At 39.1% G+C, this 21,642-nt stretch overlaps 1 protein-coding gene across 3 annotated transcripts in view; it reads right to left on the bottom strand.

The window, feature by feature from the left end:
- Nucleotides 1–21,642, bottom strand: part of LOC148947577 (protein bric-a-brac 1-like) — a 179,575-nt gene that overhangs the window by 144,233 nt on the left and 13,700 nt on the right. The window lies entirely within an intron of this gene.

The following is a 21,642-nucleotide window of genomic DNA, read 5'->3' as shown; positions in this document are numbered from 1 at the left end:
AATGCCAATGAAATAAAACAAAGTATGATAAAAAAATATTTGTCAAGGAGTCAACAATACCTCACTAGAAAGCAACAATCTATTTTTCGTATAGCATCATTGAGATTTCAATGCGCTTCTAGTCACATGTTTACCGGCTACTAAATAAGTACCAAAAGTCCTATAATGTATCTAAGTTAAAACACTATCTGATTAAGATGGAAATAGTTTTTTTTTTCGTTTTTTGTACCCTCACCACCTCTTTCCTACCCACCCACAATTACTCCATTACCTAATACACAAAACTATCTGATAAAAACACTTACGTCAAAAATTGCAGGTAGCAGATTAGAAATGCCCTGCCTATCTGATGGGGGCGCGCATGCAATTATAGTTCCCCTCGCCATGTTCAAAGATCTGATTAGGTCCATATCAGTGGCGTCAGTCCTGGCATCGAGCTTTGATTGCTTTTGGTTAGGCAGACTTTGAGCATCAATCTCCTGGAATAAAAATTAATTTTCAGTTTTTTCTCAGGTAAGTGTCTCCGATAACTTATAGGCTTATAGGCTTAAGCACGTAAAAAGAGGGAAAGAATTCTACTAGTCCTAGGTGTAGCTAAGCTATCAATATTTAAAATATGATATACATGAAAAATAACATGATTTTGCTGCGCCGTTCCCCCTCTCCAAAACCAAAGCTCACCCCCAACACATTAAAACACATACACTAAGGTATTAGATCAAATTGCTCCCACGATATGTACCTCCAATTATAACCCAAGAAGAGCTAATGGCATTTACATATCAGAATGGATTTGAAGGGAGGGTTTCATCAGAACAATTATACCCACATTTAGCTGTCTGTCAATAATCACATTTCATAACGCGGGATAAAAGAAAAAAATGTATGCTTTTTTTTAGTTATGAATGTCACGATTTAAAACTTATAGGCTTAAATTTCAATCTGCTTAAACTCATGAAAAAAGAAAGAATTTGACCAGTCCAAGGAGGACCCTAATCTATCAATATGTAAAATATGATATGCATAAAAATAACACTACTTGACTATTAGGTCCGTGTGATATTTATTCAGGATATTAATGGGGGAGTCTATCCACCCTCCACAAAAGCAAAGCTCACCCCATACATTAAAACACCCTAAACATTAAGTTATTAGATCAATGGGGTCCCACGATATGTACCTCCAATTATAACCCAAGAAGATCGAATGGCTTTTACATATCAGAATGGTTTTAAAGGGAGGGTTTCATCAGAAAAATTGTGCTCACATTTAGCTGTCTGTCAATAATCGCACTTCATAATGCAAGGTAAAAGAAAAAAATTGTAACGTCTTTTTCAATTACAAATCTATGAGATATTTTCACAAGCTAGTTAAGAACCCTTTTTTTAAGCCAAATACCCATATATCTGAACAGCTGTCATAAAAAATGCGAGTTTGCAATGGACAATTGCATTAGTTCTCTGAAACCTAGTTGACAGTTAGTTAGAAGGTAACTATATGAAAAGATCTGTTGTTTCTTTTTGCTAATAGAAGAATAAAAAATATTTACTCACCAGTATCCTTTTGGAATTTTCCATTTGAAAACGAATAAATTTAACAATTATAGGTTATCTTTTCAAATTGTTTTCTCAAACTGATCTAGAAAGACTAATTGCACCTTAATTTATACTGTAAAAAACATGATTATATGGCCTCCTGGCCAAAACCAGTATTTTTTACAGAAGGCTCAATAAACCTTTGAAAACGCTATACCAAGGTCTGATACTTATGCTATTGACACATAGAAACCAGTCTGGTAAGCCATGTACAGTCTGTAGTAATAGATGACTGCCCGTGGTAAGGCATATTATGCAATCACCCGTGAAACCAGCATATAGGATACTCAATAAACCTTTGAACACGCTATACCAAGGTCTGTTACTTATACTATTGACAAATAGAAACCAGTCTGGTAAGCAATTTACCGACTGTAGTACTAGATAGCTGTCCGTGGTAAGTCCTGTCCGTTGAAACTGCACACATTTTCTTGTATATTTCCTAGTAAGGTTCGCGTCAATAGATGCATTACTTGTTATATGCCCCCAGGGCATAACTTACAACGCCTTTTCTCTAGACCTAGGGGGTCGTGTCGACACCGAAGTTTTTGTTATCTGATCTTTGAACTATTTTTAACAAAATAGCTATCTCGAAATTACTATGAGATGCATTTGGGGGAAAAGAGCGGGGCGAGGTGGCTGGTTACCCTCCAATATCTTTTTACGCTTAAAAAGTGAACTAGAACTTTCAATAACCAATCAAATGAGCCCTTTTTGAAGTTTATACGAGCATTCCTTTCATAAGAACCATATATGCCCCCAGGGCATAACCTATAACCCTTGCCCTGAAGACCTGGGAGGGTGGAGTGTCATGCTCAAAGATATAATTTCTAGAACTTTTTACTACGTTGAACAAAACGGCTATCTCAAAATTTTTAATTGGATGTGTTTGGATAAATGGTAGGCCTGGAAAGGGTGTTAGTTGCCTTCCAATCACTTTAGACTATTAAAAAGGACACTAGCCATTTAATTTCCAATCGAATAAGCCCTTTTTGAAGTTTCTACGATAACACTTTCTATAAAAACCTTATATGCCTCCAGCGCATAACTTACAACCTTTGCCCTGCGGGCTGTGGGGGGGGGTTGTCATCCTGAAAGGCCTGATTTCCAGAATTTTCAACTACGTTGAACAAAATGGTTATCTCAAAATGTTGATTGGATGTGTTTGGGGATAAGGGGGGGGGGTGAGAGGGGGTCTAGTTACCGTCCAATCTCTTTCGACTATTAAAAAGGGCACTAGCTGTTTGAATTTCCAATTGTAGGAGCCCTTTTCGAAGTTTCTACGACAAAGCTTTCTATAAAAAGCTTTATATGCCCCCAGGGCATAACCTACAACCTGTGCCCTGAGGGCTGTGGGGGAGTGTCCTCGTCAAAAACATAATTTATATCTGGAGATCAACTACGTAGAACAAAATGGCTATCTTGAAATTTTAATTGGATGTGTTTGGGGAAATGGTGGGTGCGGAAGGGGTGTTCGTTGCCTTCCAATCACTTTTGACCTTTAAAAAAATAAAATAAAAAGCAAGAAAAATTCCATGATAATCAAGATGAGAAGAAAGAACTATTGAGAGTAGACTTTTTTTTCACGATATAATGACGCCAATTCCTGAAAATCTCAGGAGTTTTTGATTTTTCAGAATTATAATTATCAAAGAGTAAACGTTTAAAATATATTTGGATTTTAGTAAAGCGCAAACAACGATGTGGCTTAAAATTACTGCTACTGCTAACAACTCACCGCATCACCAATCCGCCTGATGCCAACACAGCTACGCGCGCTCCTCCTCCATCCTTAAGTAGAGGAGGGGGTACCAGCCGTGTCACGCACCCCTGCTGCCACCTTCAACTTTTTTTGCATCCCAAATAAGGGCATAGCCTCCCTAGGGAGAATGATTACGTAATGGGGTCAATGACCTCTTTTTCCAAGGTTGATTTATTTGATGTTTCTGTGTGTAATAGCTCCGGGGCGAAGGTTGCACATGCGCATTGAATTCTAACGGGAACAATGTTATTGATCTAGGACTCGAAGGGGAAGTGAATTTCCGAGAACTTGATTGTGTAATCGATCGCGAATGTCATGGTGTCCAGAAATAGTATTTGTTGTTATTGCTCTAGGCAATGTTATGAGTTTCCCGGAATTTGGAACACCTGTGCTGTCAACCTCAATTCACCTATCGTGAATCAATAATTCCCCTTAGAAACAACAAATTAATTTTCCCTTTCTTGACAGATCAATCAATCAATGACATCATCTGTCAGACTTTAAAAATTTCCGCCTAGAAACATTTCTCCAGGAATAGATCCAAGTCATTAATTTCTTTGCCTCGGGAATAACTCTTTTGGTCGAACTCCAAAGGATATTAATAACCAAAGGCCATGGAAACAATTAGGAAAGAAACATCTTAGCGATGAATTGTTTTAGCGCGCGAGAAGGTTTCATATTAATTTGAAATGTGTTAGCACAGAGATTCCAATAACAAAGGAACACGCTGAATTTACGTTTAGTGATTATTTGGGCGAAACCGTTTTAGACAGGTTATGGAACTATTTCGGCGAAACAGATAGAGACATTTTAAAAGAAGATTTTGAAGAGATTTTGGAAGAGGTTTTGAGTGTGGTCGTTATAATACACAAGTTTCATTTGAACAGTGTTGTGAGGTCCTCTAACCCAACCCCAAAGGGTTCCAATCCTCCTACCCCAACCCTGAAGGAAGCCCCCGGTCCTCAAAGGCCCCCCAAGCTCCCAAAGGCCCTCCACCGGTCCCCAAATGTCCCCCAGGCCCCAACTGCCCCCCCCCCAGACACTCAAAGGTCCCCCAAGCTCCCAAAGGGCCACCGGCGCCCCCAAAGGCCCACCCAGACCCCCAAAGGCCATCCCCGGGCCCCCCAAAGGCCCAACGCGCTCCCAAAGGCCCAACGGGGTCCCAAAGGCCCTCCCCCGGGCCCCAACTGCCCCAAAGGCCCTCCCCTGGTCCTCAAAGGTCCCCCGGGCTCCCAAGGGATCAACGGGGTCCCAAAGGCCCTCCACCGGTCCCCAAATGTCCCCCAGGCACTCAAAGGCCCTCCCTGTGCCCCAAAGGCCCCCCCCCTCCCCCCAAGGGCCACCCCCGGCCCCCCCAACGGGCCAACGTGCTCCAAAGGACCAACCGGGTCCCAAAGGCCCACCACCGGTTCCCAAATGTCCCCCAGGCACCCAAAGGCCCTCCCTGTGCCCAAAGGCCCTCCCAGTGCCCCAAAGGCCCGCCCCCGGCCCCCCAAGGCTCACCCCAGACCCGCAACGGCCATCCCCGGGCCCCCCAAAGGCCCATTGAGGTCCCAAACGACCACCAGGGTCCCAAAGGCCCTCCACCGGTCCCCAAATGTCCCCAGGCTCCCAACTGGCCCCCCGGACCCCCAAAGGCCCTCCCCCGCCCCCAAAGGTCCACCAGGCTCCCAAAGGACCAATCGGTCCTCAAGTGCCCCCCAGACCCCCAAAGGCCCACCCAGACACCCAAATGCCATCCCCCGACCCCCCAAACCCATCCCCCCGTCCCCAAAGGTCCCCCCGAACTCCCAAAGGACCACCGACCCACAAGGGACCCACACACCCTCAAAGGCTCTCCCCGAGCACCCGTCTTTCGTTGATGTGTGTTGTCTGAAACCTATGATTTGGGATGTGTAGTTTGCTACTTCAGGCTTTTCTGAGCTAAGGTTTCCTAGTATTTCCTAGGTGAATGTTGTCTGAAACCAATAGTTTGGGATGAGTAGTTTGCTATTTCAGGCTTTTATGAGCTAGGTTTCTTAGCCTTTCATTTGTGTGTGTTGAGTGAAACTGATGATTTGGGATATGTAGTTTGCTATTTTTGACTTTTCTGAGTTGGATTTCTTAGTCTTTCATAGGTGTGTGGTGTCTGAAACCTATGATTTGGGATGTGTAGTTTGCTATTTTCGACTTTTCTGAGCTGTATTTCTTAGCCTTTCATAGGTATGCGTTGTCAGAAAATTATGATTTGGGATGTATAGTTTGCTATTTCAGGCTTTTCTGAGCTAAGGTTTTCTAGTATTTCGTAGGTGAATGTTGTCTGAAACCAATAGTTTGGGATGAATAGTTTGCTATTTTTGTCTTTTCTGAGCTAGGTTTCTTAGTCTTTCGTAGGTGTGTGTTGTCAGAAACCGATGATTTGGGATGTATATTTTGCTATTTCAGGCTTTTCTGAGTCTGATTTCTTAGTCTTTAGAAGGTGTGCGTTGTCTGAAACCTATGATTTGGGGGTGTGTGGGTTGCTATTTTTTTGACTTTTCTGAGCTGGATTTCTTAGCCATTCGTAGGTGTGTGTTGACTGAAACCTATGATGTGGGATGGTTAATATGCTCTTTTTGACTTTTCTGAGCTAGATTTCTGAGCCTATCATATGTGTGTCCTTTCAGAAAATTATGATTTGGGAGGTATAGGGTGCTTTTTGGACTTTTCAGAGCTAGGATTCGTAGTCACTCATAGGTGTTTATTGTCTGAAACTTCGAGTTTGAGATGAGTAGTTGGCTATTTCAGACTTTTCTGAGCTAAGGTTTCTTAGTATTTCGTAGGTGAATGCTGTCTGAAACTTATGATTTGGGATATGTAAATTACTATTTCGGGCTTTTCTGAGTTGGATTTCTTAGTCTTTCATAGGTGTGTAGTGTCTGAAACCTATGATTTGGGATGTGTAGTTTGCTATTTTCGACTTTTCTGAGTTAGGTTTCTTAGCCTTTCATAGGTATGTGTTGTCAGAACATTATGATCTGGGATGTGTAGTTTGCTATTTCAGGCTTTTCTGAGCTAAGGTTTTCTAGTATTTCGTAGGTGAATATTGTCTGAAACCAATAGTTTGGGATGTGTAATTTGCTATTTCCGACTTTTCATAACCGGATTTCTTAGTCTTTCGTAGGTGTGTGGTGTCTGAAACCTATGATTTGGGATGTGTGGGTTGCTATTTCAGGCTTTTCTGAGTTGGATTTCTTAGTCTTTCATAGGTGTGTAGTGTCTGAAACCTATGATTTGGGGTGGGTGGATTGCTACTTTTGACTTTTCTGAGCTGGATTTCTTAGCCTTTCATAGGTGTTTGTTGTCTGAAACATATAGTTTGGGATGACTAGTTTGCTATTTTTGACTTTTCTGAGCTAGGTTTCTTAGCCGTTCATAGGTGAGTGCTGTCTGAAACCTATGATTTGGGATATGTAATTTGCTATTTCTGACTTTTCATAACCGGATTTCTTAGTCTTTCGTAGGTGTGTGATGTCTGAAACCTATGATTTGGGGGTGTGTGGGCTGATATTTTTTGACTTTTCTGAGCAGGATTTCATAGCCATTCGTAGGTGTGTGTTGACTGAAACCTATGATTTGGGATGGTTAATTTGCTATTTTTGACTTTTCTAAGCTAGATTTCTTAGCCTTTCATAGGTGTGTCCTTTCAGAAAATTATGATTTGGGAAGCACACAAAAACTTACACATGCACACGAAAACTTACATGCACACAAAAACTTAAATTCACAAAAAAACTTACACACACACACACACACAAAACTTACACACACAAACACACGAAAACTCACACACACACGCCAAAACTTACACACACACACAAACTTACACACACACACACACACAAAAACACTGACACATGAACACAAAAAAACTCACACACACACGCACAAAAACTTACACACACACACTCACAAAACTTACACAAACAAACACGAAAACATACACACACACTCCAAAACTTACACACACACAAAAAATTACACATGCACACGAAAAATTACACACACACACACACTAAAACTTACACACACACTCAAAAAATAACACACACACACACACAAAAACTAACACACACACACACACACACACACACAAAAAATAACACAATAACACAAAAACTAACAAGCACACAAAAACTAAAATTCACAAAAAAACAAACACACACACACACACACACACAAAAAAAACACACACACACACACACGAAAAAACACACACACACACGCCAAAACTTACACACACACAAAAACTTACACACACACACACACACACACATACACAAAAACTTACACATGAACACAAAAAAAAACTCACACACACACACGCCAAAACTTACACACACACAAAAACTCACACACACACACACACACAGACACAAAAGATAAAAAATTAACACAAAAACACACACACAAAAACTCACAAAAACTAACACACACACACAAAAACACACACAAAAAAAAAAAAAAAAAAAACGAAAAAATACACACAAAAAAACTAAAACACACACACACAACCAAAAACACACACATATAAACACACACAAAAAAAAATTACACACAAAAAAACAAACACAAACAGACACACACACAAACACACACACACACACACACACACACACACACACACACACACACACACACACAAACTTACACAAACACACAAAACAATTATATCCACACGCAATATCTTAGACACACAAAAAATTAAACACACACAAAAAAACTTACACACACGCAAAAAAACTAACACACACACACAAAAAATTACACACACAAACACTAAAACTAACACACACACTCAAAAACTAACACACACTCTAAAAAAATTACACACACACACAAAAACTTACACACACACACACACGCACACACACACACAAAAACTTACACAATTACACTAAAACATAAAAGCACACAAAAACTTATATCAACACACACAAAAACTGACACACACACGTCAAAACTTACACACACAAAAGCTTAGACACACAAAAACTTACACACACACACACACAAAAACTTACACCCACACGCAAAAACTTACACACACACACACAAAAACTTACACACACAAAACTTACACACACACACACACAAAAACTTACACACACACACACACACACGAAAACTTACTCACACACACAAAAAAATACACACACAAACTAAAAAAATTACACACAAAAAAAAAATTACACAAACACACACACACACACAAACACACAAAAACATACAAAAGCACACGAAAACTAACATCCACAGACAAAATAACAAGAACACAAAAACTTACACACACGCGCAAAAACTTACACGCACACACAAAAACTTACACGCACACACCAAAACTTACACACACACACGAAAACTTACACACACACGCCAAAACTTACACACACACAAAAACTTACACACACACACACACACACACACAAACAGACACACACAAACACACACACACAGCTTATCTATGGCTAAGTTTGTTAAAGACAAGCTATTTTCTTGCGAAAACACACAAAATCAGAATAAATGTTCAATATTCCTTTAGTACCTACATAATTAGACTAAAAATGAAGATATTTATGCCGAGTTTCTACTAACTACGGCTAAGTTTCATAAAGAAAAGCTATTTTCTTGGGAAAACACACAAAATCAGAAAAAATGTTCAATTTTCCTTTAGTACCTACACAATTAGACTAAAAATGAAGATATTTATGCCGAGTTTCAACTAGCTATGGCTAAGTTTGCTAAAGAAAAGATATTTTCTTGCGAAAACACACAAAATCAGAAAAAATGTTCAATGTTCCTTTAGTACCTACACAATTAGACTAAAAATTAAGATATTTATGAAGATTTTCAACTAGATATGGCTAAGTTTGATAAAGACAAGCTATTTTCTTGCGAAAACACACAAAATCAGAAAAATTGTTCAATGTTACTTTAGTACCTACACAATTATACTAAAAATGAATATATTTATGCAGAGTTTCAACTATCTATGGCTAAGTTTGCTAAAGAAAAGATATTTTCTTGTGAAAACACACAAAATTACAAAAAATGTTCAATTTTCCTATAGTACCTACTCAATTAGACTAAAAATGAAGATATTTATGCAGAGTTTAAACTAGCTATGGCTAAGTTTGCTAAAGACAAGATATTTTCTTGTGAAAACACAAAAAATCAGAAAAAATGATCAATTTTCCCTTAGTAACTACTCAATTAGAATAAAAATGAATATATTTATGCAGAGTTTCAACTAACTATGGCTAAGTTTGCTAAAGACAAGCTATTTTCTTGACAAAACATACAAAATCAGAAAAAAAGATCAATGTTCCTGTAGTACCTACACAATTAGACTAAACATTAAGATATTTATATATAGTTTCAAATAGATATGGCTAAGTTTGCTAAAGACAAGCAATTTTCTTGTGAAAACACACAAAATCAGAAAAAAAAAAGTTCAATGTTCCTTTAGTACCTACGCAATTAGGCTGAAATGAAGATATTTATGCAGAGTTTCAACTAGCTATGGCTAAGTTTGATAAAGACAAGCTATTTTCTTGCGAAAACACACAAAATCAGAAAAAATATTGTTAGGTTAGATTAAGTTAGGTTAGGTTAAGTTAGGTTAGGATAGGTTAGATTAAGTTAGGTTATGCTAAGTTAGGTTAGGTTAGGTTAGCCTAAGTACGCGCGCGTATAGGTTAGGTTAGGTTGGATTAAGTTAGGTTAGGTTAAGTTAGGTTAGGTTAAGTTAGGTTAGGTTAGATTAAGTTAGGTTAGGTTAAGTTAGGATAGGTTAGATTAAGTTAGGTTAAGCTAGGTTAGGCTAGGTTAGCCTACGTACGCGCGCGTACGTAGGCTAACCTAACCTAACCTAACCTAACCTAACTTAATCTAACCTATCCTAACCTAACTTAACCTAACCTAACTTAATCTAGTCTAACCTAACTTAACCTAACCTAACTTAATCTAATCTAACCTATACGCGCGCGTACGTAGGCTAACCTAGCCTAACCTAACTTAGCAAAACCTAACTTAATCTAGCCTATCCTAACCTAACTTAACCTAACCTAACTTAATATAACCTAACAACATTTTTTGTGATTTTCTGTGTTTTCACAAGAAAATAGTTTGTCTTTAGCAAACTTAACCATAGCTAGTTGAAACTCTGCATAAATATCTTCATTTTTAGCCTAATTGCGTAGGTACTAAAGGAACATTGAACATTTTTTTTCTGATTTTGTGTGTTTTCACAAGAAAATAGCTTGTATTTAGTAAAATTAGCCATAGCCAGTTGAAACTCTGCATAAATATATTCATTTTTAGTCTAATTGTGTAGGTACTAAAGGAGCATTGATCATTTTTTATGATTTTGTATGTTTTCTCAAGAAAATATCTTGTTTTTAGCCAACTTAACCAGAGCTAGTTGAAACTCTTCACAAATAAATTAAATTTTAGTCTAATTGCGTAGGTACTAAGGGAAAATTGATCATTTTTTCTGATTTTGTGTGTTTTCACACGAAAATAGCTTTTCTTTAGCAAACTTATCAATATCCCGTTGAAAATATGCATAAATATCTTCATTTTTAGTATAATTGAGTAGGTACTAAAGGAACATTGAACATTTTTTCTGATTTTGTGTGTTTTCACAAGAAAATATCTTTTCTTTAGCAAACTTAGCCATAGCTAGTTGAAACTCTGCATAAATATCTTCATTTTTATTCTAATTGAGTATGTACTAAAGTAACATAGAAAATTTTTTCTGAGTTTGTGTGTTTTCTCAAGAAAATAGCTTGTCTTTAGCAAACTTAGCCATAGCTAGTTGAAACTCTGCATAAATATCTTCATTTTTAGTCTAATTGTGTATGTCCTAAAGGAACATTGAATATTTTTTCTGATTTTGTGTGTTTTCTCAAGAAAATATCTTTTCTTTAGCAAACTTAGCCATATAAAGTTGAAAATCTGAATAAATATCTTCATTTTTAGTCTAATTGTGTAGGTACTAAAGGAACATTGAACATTTTTTCTGATTTTGTGTGTTTTCGCAAGAAAATATATTTTCTTTATAAAACTTAGAATTAGCTAGTTTAAACTCTGAATAACTATCTTCATTTTTAGTATTAATGTGTAGGAACTAAAGGAACATTGAACATTTTTTCTGATTTTGTGTGTTTTCGCAAGAAAATATCTTGTCTTTAGCAAACTTATACAAAGATATAAGAAACTCTGCATAAATATCTTCATTTTTAGTCTAATTGTGTAGGTACTAAAGGAACATTGAACATTTTTTCTGATTTTGTGTGTTTTCGCAAGAAAATAGCTTGTCTTTAACAAACTTAGCCATAGATAAGTTGTGTGTGTCTGTGTGTCTGTGTGTGTGTGTGTGTGTGTGTGTGTGTGTGTTTGTTTGTTTGTTTTTGTGTATGTTTTTGTTTGTGTGTGTGTGTGTTTGTGTGTTTGTGTGTGTGTGTGTTAGTTTTCGTGTGTGTGTGTGTAAGTTTTTGTGTGTGCGTGTTAGTTTTTGTGTGTGCGTGTAAGTTTTTGAGCGTGTTTGTAAGTTTTTGTGTGAATGTAAGTTCTTATGTGAATGTTAGTGTTCGTGTTCTTATTTTTGTGTTTGTGTGTGTGTGTGTGTGTGTGTGTGTTAGTTTTTGTGTGTTTGTAATTTTTTGCGTTTGTGTGTGTTATTGTTTGTGTGTGTGCGTAATTTTTAGTTTGTGTTTGTGTGTGTGTAAGTTTGTGTGTGTGTGTGTGTGTGTTTGTGTGTGTGTGTGTAAGTTTTTGCGTGTGGGTGTAAGTTTTGTGTGTGTGTGTGTGTAAGTTTTTGTGTGTCTAAGCTCTTGTGTGTGTAAGTTTTGACGTGTGTGTGTAAGTTTTAGTGTGTGTGTTTCTAATTTTTTTTGTGCAAGTAATATTTCTTGTGCGACTGTAAGATTTTTTGTGTTTGTGTGTGATTTTTTGTGTGTTTGTTAGTGTTTTTGTGTTTGTTTTAGTTTTTGTGTGTGTGTGTATGTTTTTGCGTGTGTGTGTAAGTTTTCGTGTTTGTGTGTTTAATTTTGTGTGTGTGTGTGTTAGTTTTTTTGCGTTTGTGTAAGTTTTTGTGTGTGTAAGTTTTTGTGTGTCTAAGCTATTGCGTGTGGATATAAGTTTTTTGTGTGTTTGTGTATGTTTGTGTGTGTGTGTGTTTGTGTGTATGTGTGTGTGTGTAAGTTTTTGTTTGTGTAAGTTTTTGTGTGTGTGTGTGTAAGTTTTTGTGTGTGTGTGTGTGTGTGTGTGTAAGTTTTTGTGTGTGTAAGTTTTCGTGTGTGTGTGTGTAAGTTTTGTGTGTGTGTGTGTGTGTGTGTAAGTTTTTGTGTGTGTGTGTGTGAGTTTTTGTGTTCATGTGTAAGTTTTTGTGTATGTGTGTGTGTGTGTGTGTCAGTTTTTGTGTGTGTGTTAGTTTTGGCGTGTGTGTGTGTGAGTTTTTTTGTGTTCATGTGTAAGTTTTTGTGTATGTGTGTGTGTGTGTGTGTGTGTGTAAGTTTTTGTGTGTGTGTAAGTTTTGGCGTGTGTGTGTGTGAGTTTTCGTGTCTGTGTGTGTGTGTAAGTTTTGTGTGTGTGTGTGTGTGTAAGTTTTTGTGTGCATTTAAGTTTTTGTGTGAATGTAAGTTTTCGTGTGCTTGTGTCAGTTTTTGTGTGTGTGTGTGTGTGTGTAAGTTTGTGTGTGTGTGTGTGTGTAAGTTTTGAAGTGTGTGTGTAAGTTTTAGTGTGTGTGTGTGTGTAAGTTTTCGTGTGCATGTGTAAGTTTTTGTGTGTGTATAAGATTTGGCGTGTGTGTGTAAGTTTTCGTGTGTGTATGTGTAAGTTTTGTGAGTGTGTGTGTGTAAGTTTTTGTGAGTGTGTGTGTGAGTTTTTTTTTGTTAATGTGTTAGTTTTTGTGTGTGTGTGTGTGTGTGTGTGTGTGTGTAAGTTTTGGGGTGTGTGTGTGAGTTTTCGTGTGTGTGTGTGTGTATTTTTTGTGTGTGTGTGTGTGTGTAAGTTTTTGTGTGCATGTAAGTTTTTGTGTGCATGTAAGTTTTCGTGTGCATGTGTAAGTTTTTGTGTGCTTCCCAAATCATAATTTTCTGAAAGGACACACCTATGAAAGGCTAAGAAGTCTAGCTTAGAAAAGTCAAAAATAGCAAATTAACCATCCCAAATCATAGGTTTCAGTCAACACACACCTACGAATGGCTATGAAATCCTGCTCAGAAAAATAAAAAAATATCAACCCACACACCCCCAAATCATAGGTTTCAGACATCACACACCTACGAAAGACTAAGAAATCCGGATCTGAAAAGACAGAAATAGCAAAAAACATATCCCAAATCATAGGTTTCAGACAACACTCACCATAGAACGGCTAAGAAACCTAGCTCAGAAAAGTCAAAAATAGCAAACTAGTCATCCCAAACTATATGTTTCAGACAACAAACACCTATGAAAGGCTAAGAAATCCAGCTCAGAAAAGTCAAAAGTAGCAATCCACCCACCCCAAATCATAGGTTTCAGACACTACACACCTATGAAATACTAAGAAATCCAACTCAGAAAAGCCTGAAATAGCAACCCACACATCCCAAATCATAGGTTTCAGACACCACATACCTACGAAAGACTAAGAAATCCGGTTATGAAAAGTCCGAAATAGCAAATTACACATCCCAAACTATTGGTTTCAGACAACATTCACCTACGAAATACTAGAAAACCTTAGCTCAGAAAAGCCTGAAATAGCAAACTACACATCCCAAATCATAATGTTCTGACAACACATACCTATGAAAGGCTAAGAAACCTAACTCAGAAAAGTCGAAAATAGCAACCTACACATCCCAAATCATAGGTTTCAGACACTACACACCTATGAAAGACTAAGAAATCCAACTCAGAAAAGCCCGAAATAGTAATTTACATATCCCAAAATCATAAGTTTCAGACAGCATTCACCTACGAAATACTAAGAAACCTTAGCTCAGAAAAGTCTGAAATAGCCAACTACTCATCCCAAACTCGAAGTTTCAGACAACAAACACCTTTGAGTGACTAAGAATCCTAGCTATGAAAAGTCCAAAAAGCAAACTACACCTCCCAAATCATAATTTTCTGAAAGGACACACATATGAAAGGCTAATAAATCTAGCTTAGAAAAGTCAAAAATAGCAAATTAGCCATCCCAAATCATAGGTTTCAGTAAACACACACCTACGAATGGCTAAGAAATCCAGCTCAGAAAAGTCAAAAAATTGCAACCCACACACCCCAAAACAGAGGTTTCAGACACCACACACCTATGAAAGACTAAGAAATCCTGTTATTAAATGTCGAAAATAGCTAATTACATATCACATATCATAGGTTTCAGTCAACACTCACCTATGAACGGCTAAGAAACCTAGCTCATAAAAGTCATAAATAGCAAACTAGTCATCCCAAACTATATGTTTCAGACATCACACACCTATGAAAGACTAAGAAATCCAGCTCAGAAAAGTCAAAAGTAGCAATCCACCCACCCCAAATCATAGGTTTCATACACTACACACCTATGAAAGACTAAGAAATCCAACTCAAAAAAGCCTGAAATAGCAAACTACATATCCCAAATCATCGGATTCAGTCAACACACACCAACGAAAGACTAAGAAACCTAGCTCAGAAAAGACAAAAATAGCAAACTATTCATCCCAAACTATTGGTTTCAGACAACATTCACCTACGAAATACTAGAAAACCTTAGCTCAGAAAAGCCTGAAATAGCAAACTATACATCCCAAATCATAATTTTCTGACAACGCATACCTATGAAAGGCTAAGAAATCCAGCTCAGAAAAGTCGAAAATAGCAAACTACACATCCCAAATCATAGGTTTCAGACACCACACACCTGTGAAAGACTAAGAAATCCAACTCAGAAAAGTCAAAAATAGCAAACTACATATCCCAAATCATCAGTTTCACTCAACACACACAAACGAAAGGCTAAGAAACCTAGCTCATAAAAGCCTGAAATAGAAAACTACTCATCCCAAACTATTGGTTTCAGACAACATTCACCTATGAAATACTAGGAAACCTTAGCTCAGAAAAGCCTGAAGTAGCAAACTACACATCCCAAATCATAGGTTTCAGACAACACACATCAACGAAAGACGGGTGCTCGGGGAGAGCCTTTGAGGGTCTGTGGGTCCCTTGAGGGTCGGTGGTCCTTTGGGAGTTCGGGGGGACCTTTGGGGAGCGGGGGATGGGCTTTGGGGGTCCGGGGATGGCATTTGGGGGTCTGGGGGGGCCTTTGGGGGGCTGGGGGGCACTTGAGGACCGATTGGTCCTTTGGGAGCCTGGTGGACCTTTGGGGGCGGGGGAGGGCCTTTGGGGGTCCGGGGGCCAGTTGGGAGCCTGGGGACATTTGGGGACCGGTGGAGGGCCTTTGGGACCCTGTTGGTCTTTTGGGAACTCAATGGGCCTTTGGGGGGCCCGGGGATGGCCGTTGAGGGTCTGGGGTGAGCCTTTGGGGGCCGGGGGAGGGCCTTTGGGGCACAGGGAGGGCCTTTGGGCACAGGGAGGGCCTTTGGGGGCCTGGGGGACATTTGGGGACCGGTGGAGGGCCTTTGGGACCCCGTTGGTCCTTTGGAGCTCGATGGGCCTTTGGATGGGGGGCCGGGGAAGGCCATTGGGGGTCTGGGTGGGCCGTTGGGGCACAGGGAGGGCCTTTGGGTGCCTGGGGGACATTTGGGGAACGGTGGAGGGCCTTTGGGACCCCGTTGATCCTTTGGGAGCCCGGGGGACCTTTGAGGACCCGGGGCGGGCCTTTGGGGCAGTTGGGGGCCGGTGGAGGGCCTTTGGGACCCCGTTGGTCCTTTGGAGCTCGATGGGCCTTTGGGGGGCCCGGGGATGGCCATTGGGGGTCTGTGTGGGCCTTTGGGGGCGCCGGTGGCCCTTTGGGAGCTTGGGGGACCTTTGAGTGTCCGGGGGGGGGGGGGCAGTTGGGGCCTGGGGGACATTTGGGGACCGGTGGAGGGCCTTTGGGAGCTTGGGGGGCCTTTGAGGACCGGGGGCTTCCTTCGGGGTTGGGGTAGGAGGATTGGAACCCTTTGGGGTTGGGTTAGAGGACCTCACAACACTGTTCAAATGAAACTTGTGTATTATAACGACCACACTCAAAACCTCTTCCAAAATCTCTTCAAAATCTTCTTTTAAAATGTCTCTATCTGTTTCGCCGAAATAGTTCCATAACCTGTCTAAAACGGTTTCGCCCAAATAATCACTAAACGTAAATTCAGCGTCTTCCTTTGTTATTGGCATCTCTGTGCTAACACATTTCAAATTAATATGAAACCTTCTCGCGCGCTAAAACAATTCATCGCTAAGATGTTTCTTGCCTAATTGTTTCCATGGCCTTTGGTTATTAATATCCTTTGGAGTTCGACCAAAAGAGTTATTCCCGAGGCAAAGAAATTAATGACTTGGATCTATTCCTGGAGAAATGTTTCTAGGCGGAAATTTTTAAAGTCTGACAGATGATGTCATTGATTGATTGATCTGTCAAGAAAGGGAAAATTAATTTGTTGTTTCTAAGGGGAATTATTGATTCACGATAGGTGAATTGAGGTCGACAGCACAGGTGTTCCAAATTCTGGGAAACTCATAACATTGCCTAGAGCAATAACAACAAATACTATTTCTGGACACCATGACATTCGCGATCGATTACACAATCAAGTTCTCGGAAATTCACTTCCCCTTCGAGTCCTAGATCAATAACATTGTTCCCGTTAGAATTCAATGCGCATGTGCAACCTTCGCCCCGGAGCTATTACACACAGACACATCAAATAAATCGACCTTGGAAAAAGAGGTCATTGACCCCATTACGTAATCATTCTCCCTAGGGAGGCTATGCCCTTATTTGGGATGCAAAAAAAGTTGTAGGTGGCAGCAGGGGTGCGTGACACGGCTGGTACCCCCTCCTCTACTTCCTTATTTATTTTAAGGCTCCCTCTTTGGACCCTCCCGGGAATTTCCCATTTCCCTTAAGTCTTTTATGCGATATCCTCCCACCCCAACCACAGACGACCTGCTTTCCGTCTAGCCCAAGACGGTCGGCCAAAAAGAACAATCTTCGGCAATCTCTTATCCTTCATCCGCAGAATGGGCCCTAGCCGTCTCAAGCTTTCTCTCATTATAGCCTTAGAAAGCGGGATCGAATCACACTTTTCGTACAGCCTACCGTTTGAAATACCGTCAAGTATGGTTTAAAAGGTTCAGGGGGTGGCCCCACTCCTATTTTGATAATTTCAAATTTATTTTTTAGTTTGAACGGGGTTATTCGTTTTAATGTCTGTTCATTCTAGGATTCATTTATTCGTTTATAGCAGTATCAGCTATCCTTATGTCTGATGTTTTTACTTATTTTAATCTTTGTCCGTTTTGGGTATCATTTATTAATTTATTGAGGGTAAGTTCTGTACGTTCTAACTTTGAATTATTATAAAGCTTTATTTCCGCTTGTCTTAGGTTTAAATATAGTTCTTTTCTTTTCTTCAAAAAACTTCTGTTTTCGAAAAGTGTTTTAAAATTAGTTTTTGTTCCGTTTCAATTACTGGTCAAAATAGGAATATTTGTAAAGTTTTTTGCTTAAGTTCTTTACCTTAATACTCAGACGCCAATAAATTGTAACTCCCATTACGGCTTAAAGAACAAAAATGTTTAGGTGGATTGAAAGAATAACATTTTTAGCTGCTCTCCCATCACAAAATTCGAAATCCCTCTGCTCAAGCACCTTTCTTTCTCTTACACAGCCTTAATATTCCAACTCAAACATCAAAGCTGTTCCCAGTAAATTGTATATACGGCATTTTGATATACTGGCCGCACATAGTGTCCTTTGATTTGCTTGTATTGTATCCTTCCAAGTCATAGCTCAACGTACAGTTGCCTCTCTCACCCCCTCCCGCCAATGCACACTGTAAGTTTTGACTTTATACCCAAAACCTTTCCCAAAATGTTGCAGATCCATTATTTTTATAACTTTGCAATAGATATTGTATTTTGATTGACCTCGATAAAAACTATGCTTGGATTACACCCAAGCATTGATACTCCAACCCATTCCCAAAAATTGTACTTTAACCATTTTGACATCCTATAAAGGCATAGTGTCTTTTGATATACCTCGCTATTTAACTATGCATAGATTATAAGTCCTATGGGAGTTTATAGTTCCAAAATGTTTTGGTGGTTCCGACCCAATCTTCAATTGCTTACCACCTTCTTAAAACCCCAAAACAAATATTTGAAAATCCCTTTTCCCCATCCTCTCCCTCTCTTTCTCCAACAGTACCTGAAAGTTTTGACTCCGCAGCCCAGGCCGTTGTGTTGTCAAAATATTGTGGACATGCAATATGCAATTTCGACAACCTGGATTCACACAGTGTCTTTTTATTTACATCTGGCCCCTATCCTAAGTAAAAAAAAATATGAGGTCCGGGTAATCTCACCCTAAGACTCCCTGAAAGAGAATCTTAGATGAACAGCCCACTGAGCATCCTCCAAAAGTTTCATTATAATGCTCTTGGCTGTACACGAGACATTACAGATATGCCATTTTGAAAACCTGGATTCTGGTTACCCTGCAATATTTCAGGAACGGTTAAGAATGTCAATGTTGAGGTGGATATTGCACTAAACCAAAAGACACTATGTGCATCCAGGTTGTTAAAAAGGTGAATCAGGTATATCCCAGAATAACTAAGGGTACTAAGCTGAGACTTTCTGGAACGTTGAGGGAATGTTAAACTAAATCTTAACATGAAACTATCTGCACTCAGGTTGTCAAAATTGTGTATCTGCAACATCTCAGAAAAAGAACTTTGCGGTCTCTACTGGCGATCCTGATCTCTGTTTTATGGCTCTTCAGCCAGGAAGTGCCATCTGGGCTGGGGGCAGTCATACTGTGCTTTCGCACACCCTTCATGTTTACTTTCACCCGGTTTCTTCAGGTAACCATTTAGAGCTGAGTCGACTCTTATCTAGCTGAGCTTGCAGAGTCACGCCACTGACCCCAGTTCCAAACCAAATAACAAGCTACAGCAGAACTCAAACGCCTGTCCTCAAGGACAAAGCGTGCTAAATTTCAAGTCTAGTGGGCTAACCACTCGGCCTGGAGGACTCTTTAGAAAATATAAATTCAAAATAAATAAAATTTATAAATGTATAAAAATAAATAAAAATATTACTATCTCAGGAATAGCTAATACTATTAAGTTGAAAGTTCAGAGAATGTTCATGAAGATAACGAACTGCACCAAAGACACTAGATGCATCCGGATTGGCTATGTAGCGTATCTAAAATATCTCAGAAACAGCTAAGAGTATCAAGTCGCAACTTTCAAAGAGTGCTGAGTGCAATATGCATCCAGGTTGTCAAAATGACCGTAAAATGAAAAAATATTCATAATAAAGCATTATAAAAACGAATATTCAAAATATTCATAGAAGACGAGCAGAAAATTATTTTAAAAAACTCTTTCTGAAAAAGAAGTTTTTGGTACAAAATTAAAAAGCCATATGAAAACCTAGGACAAACCTAAAAGAACCAGAAATAAATTTCAATAAATAAATAAACCCAGAACAAACAGAAAACAAAAAAAATAATCACATCAAAACCAATTAATGATGTAGCCAGACTTCAAACGGAAATAAATTACTGCAAAAAAGAGCAGGGCTACTGCCCCCCCACCCTATCAACCTTCTAAAGGATTTTGCGTCTTTGCGGTTTACTGAAAAACAAACGCATTAAAAAAAATTCTTTTATAATTATAATATTGAAAAATCAAAAATAATGTTACATAAAATCTTGAATCTTGAATTGCTATGATTTCCAGAAATTAATGTCGTTATCTATTAAACATTTAGTTTATTTTCATTGGTTCTTTCAAGTAATTTTAATTATTATGGTAAATTTATTTTCGTCAATGGTTTGACATATGTCTTTATGTCAGTGTCTTTATTTTTCTTTGAAAAACTCTTTTTCGAGAAAAACTATTTTAAATTAATAAATATACTCCAGGCAACACCAAAGTGTTGCCTCTGATAACCTATTTGTGAATAATGCGTAATTTAAATTATCTAGAGTCATTGCCCTGGGTCTATGGGATTGATGCTGACCTTGGAGGCATATTTTATAGACCTTTTGGCACTTTGAACAGCATAACTATCACAAAATTTTGATCCAATATCAGGGGGACTAAGGGGGCTGATAGTTAGTAGCAGAAAAAGACACGTGAGGGAGGCTGGCGGCCCCCAAATCACATGGGCAGGGTAACCAATTTTTCTATTGATCCTTCTGCATCGGGACTCCCTTAGCTCTGTGACTTAACAAAACGTGTAGGTTTCAAACGAATGGGGAAAAAGATTTTTGGCCCTACTTTCAGCACCATTATGGGGGGGATGAAGCCCTTAATTTTAAGGTACATTAAGTACCTCTTAGCCCATATGCTTACGGTTATAAATTTCTGACTGATCAGGGACGAAAAAGTCTTAGGACCTGTTTCTGAGACACCTACACCCTACCATGACGCAGTGTTTTTCCCTTTTCACTTAGGAACCAGCCCCTGAAAGCTACGAGCCAATCGCACACCCGATATCAAACAAGCCACTCTTCTTCCACGATAAAACTTGTATAAACAATTGCGAATTGGCATTATTTATGGCACTTGTCTCAGGGGTTGTGGGGATTATGGACTCCCTGGATGCATATTTATCAGCCACACCAACTATTTTGAACACAATCACCATCTAGCATGAACGCCCTCCCAGGTTTTTATGACCATCCTTCCATGGGAAGTGGCCGGGGAAACAACTTTTTGTACTTTGTACGACCTTTCCCTTGGGGGGGGGGAGGGGGATCCATACTTTTTATATTTTTGCTTTTGCACTGGGGTCTCCTTAGTCCGAGGACTTGAGTTTCGAAATGATTGGGGAAAACAGTTCTTGGGTCCGTCTTTGGGCCCTTTCTTTTTTTTTCGGGGGGGGGGAGGGGGCAGTTACCAGAGGCTTTTTTGTATATGGGGCTCCTCTTGGATCGAGGACTTATGACTATAAGCTTCAAATTGATCAGAGACGAAGTTTTTTTTGCCCATTTCTATGTGTACCTACCCCCTTCCACAACAAAACATTTAATCCTTTTGATCCAAAGAGCAATTCCTGAAAGTTTTAAACCAATCATACTCTCATGATCAAACAATCCCC

This window comes from Artemia sp. Qi Xiang Cuo, chromosome 10 (assembly GCF_049724085.1).
Source record: "Artemia sp. Qi Xiang Cuo chromosome 10, ASM4972408v1, whole genome shotgun sequence".
In the NCBI taxonomy this organism is placed as follows: domain Eukaryota; kingdom Metazoa; phylum Arthropoda; class Branchiopoda; order Anostraca; family Artemiidae; genus Artemia; species Artemia sp. Qi Xiang Cuo.
Note: the sequence above shows the minus strand (reverse complement) of the source record. Positions and strands in the feature narration are given on the sequence as shown.